Here is a 2,088-nt window from a genome sequence, read left to right on the forward strand (position 1 = left end):
AAATAACTTGTAATGTCCAAGCTCATAGAATTCACAAGCTGTATAGACCATGATAATGACAATTTGCCTTGTGAAAGTTAAAATGTATCTGTGACTCTAAGTATCACTACTCCACAGTACTGTGAAATATGTGAAATTTATATAGTAATCACCTAATCTCAATTAAAGAAGAAAAAGTGAGAGAAGGGATGGGTTAGGAGAGATGGGTGACAATGTTGTCAGACACTCTGTACTCATATACTGTTGTGTAGAATGGGAACTTCATTGTACAACTACTTAAAGATAATAAAATATTTTTTAAAAAAGCAAAAAAACTATCTTTGCTCTTTCTGTTCCTAGTGAAGCCATGGCTTGTGGTCCCAAGAAACATCTGAAGGGGTAGCTGCTCCCAAGCATTGGATGTTGGACAAACTGACTGGTGTGTTTGCTCTTTGTCCATCCATTGGTCCCCACAAGCTGAGAGAATGTCTACCTTTCATCATTTTCCTAAGGAGCAAGCTTAAGTATGCCTTGCTAGGAGATGAAGTCAAGAAAATCCACATGCAGTATTTCATTAAGATTGATGGAAAAGTCAGAACTGATATCACTTACCCAGCTGGTTTTATGGATGTCATCAGCATCGACAAGACTGGGGAGAAATTCCATCTATTCTATGGCACCAAGGGTCACTTTGCTGTTTATTGCATTACACCAGAGGAAGCCAAGTACAAATTGTGCCAAGTGAGAAAGATCTTTGTCGGCACAAAAGGGATCCCTCATCTGCTCGAACCATTCTCTACCCAGACCCCTTCATCAAGGTCAATGACACCATTCAGATTAATCTGGAGACAAGCAAGATAACAGATTTCATCAGGTTTGACACGGGAACCCGTGTACATTGACCAGAGGCGCTAACTTGGGAAGAATTGGTGTGATTACCAACAGAGAGAGACACCCAGGTTCTTTATGCAGTTCATGCAAAAGATGCCAATGGCAACGGCTTTGCCACCTGACTTTCCAACACCTTTGTTATTGGCAAAGACAAAAGACCTTGGATTACTTTTCCCCAAGAAAAGAAGATCCTGCTCACCATAGCTGAAGAGAGAGACAAGAGGCTGGCAGCCAAACAGAGCTGTGAGTGAATTTCATTCACTGTGTCTATGTTCCACTGGAAATAAGTCATCTCTAATAATGTCATCCTGTCTAATTCTTCTTCTTCCTCACTTTGTGCTCTCAAAATTCTTGTCTTCTTTTAGGTCTTAAACATGATTTTTTTTCACGTTTTATGTTTGTGCATATAATCTCTCTAAGTGAAAAGCTCCTTGAGTCCAATTATGTCTTCCCTTCCTACCCAACTCCAACTGAGTGTTCATTTAAATTAAGTAACTTCAGATTTTTTGGTGAATGGGAAAAGAAATAGTAAATCGTATTTTTAAAAATCTGAAGACAGAAATATGTGCAAATATTCATTGTTTATGATCCAATCGAATTAAAATAGATCAGAAGGTAGCCAAAATATATTTATGGAAAAACTGAAAGCAAAAGGTTATGAATAGTTGGAGAATGTAGCACAGTGGTAAAATGTTCACCTGGCATGTATGAGGCCATAGATTCTCTCTCCAGTACCACAGAAAAGAAAAAAAAAGCTATCTACATTTTGTTATTTCTCTTCCCCTCCCCAAATTGGAAAAATGTATCTAACAAAATGCTGAAATAAAGGTACAGGCTGACCCATTGTAACAATGAGATGTACAAGACACTATGCTAAAAAACGAACTTTACAATTTGGTGGGGGAGGAGGGATTTGGGAAAGTGGGGAGGGAAAGGATGGTAGGGGAAAAACAAAGAAGGAGGTAATGCTTGATAGGAAATGTACTCAATAGCTTACTCATGTAACTGTAACCCCTCTGTACAATATTTTTACTATAAAAAACAAAAAATAAAAAAGAGGAATTTTTAAAAGGCTATCTACAAAGCAAAGAAATTAGAAGCACTAGTTGAACAAAAGAAACTACAAGAAAGAAGTTAATATAGATAAAACATGGTTAAAACTGAAATTAAAGAAACAAAAATGCATCAGAATTTTTACAAAGAATGTTTTAAAGTCTT

General features: G+C 37.0%; 1 pseudogene; it reads left to right on the forward strand.

Annotated features, from left to right (window-relative positions):
• The first annotated feature begins 346 nt into the window (after positions 1–346).
• LOC105993279 lies at positions 347–1,121 on the forward strand (annotated as a pseudogene).
• Positions 1,122–2,088: the final 967 nt, after the last annotated feature.

This window comes from Dipodomys ordii, unplaced genomic scaffold (genome assembly GCF_000151885.1).
Source record: "Dipodomys ordii isolate 6190 unplaced genomic scaffold, Dord_2.0 Scaffold94, whole genome shotgun sequence".
NCBI classification, from domain to species: domain Eukaryota; kingdom Metazoa; phylum Chordata; class Mammalia; order Rodentia; family Heteromyidae; genus Dipodomys; species Dipodomys ordii.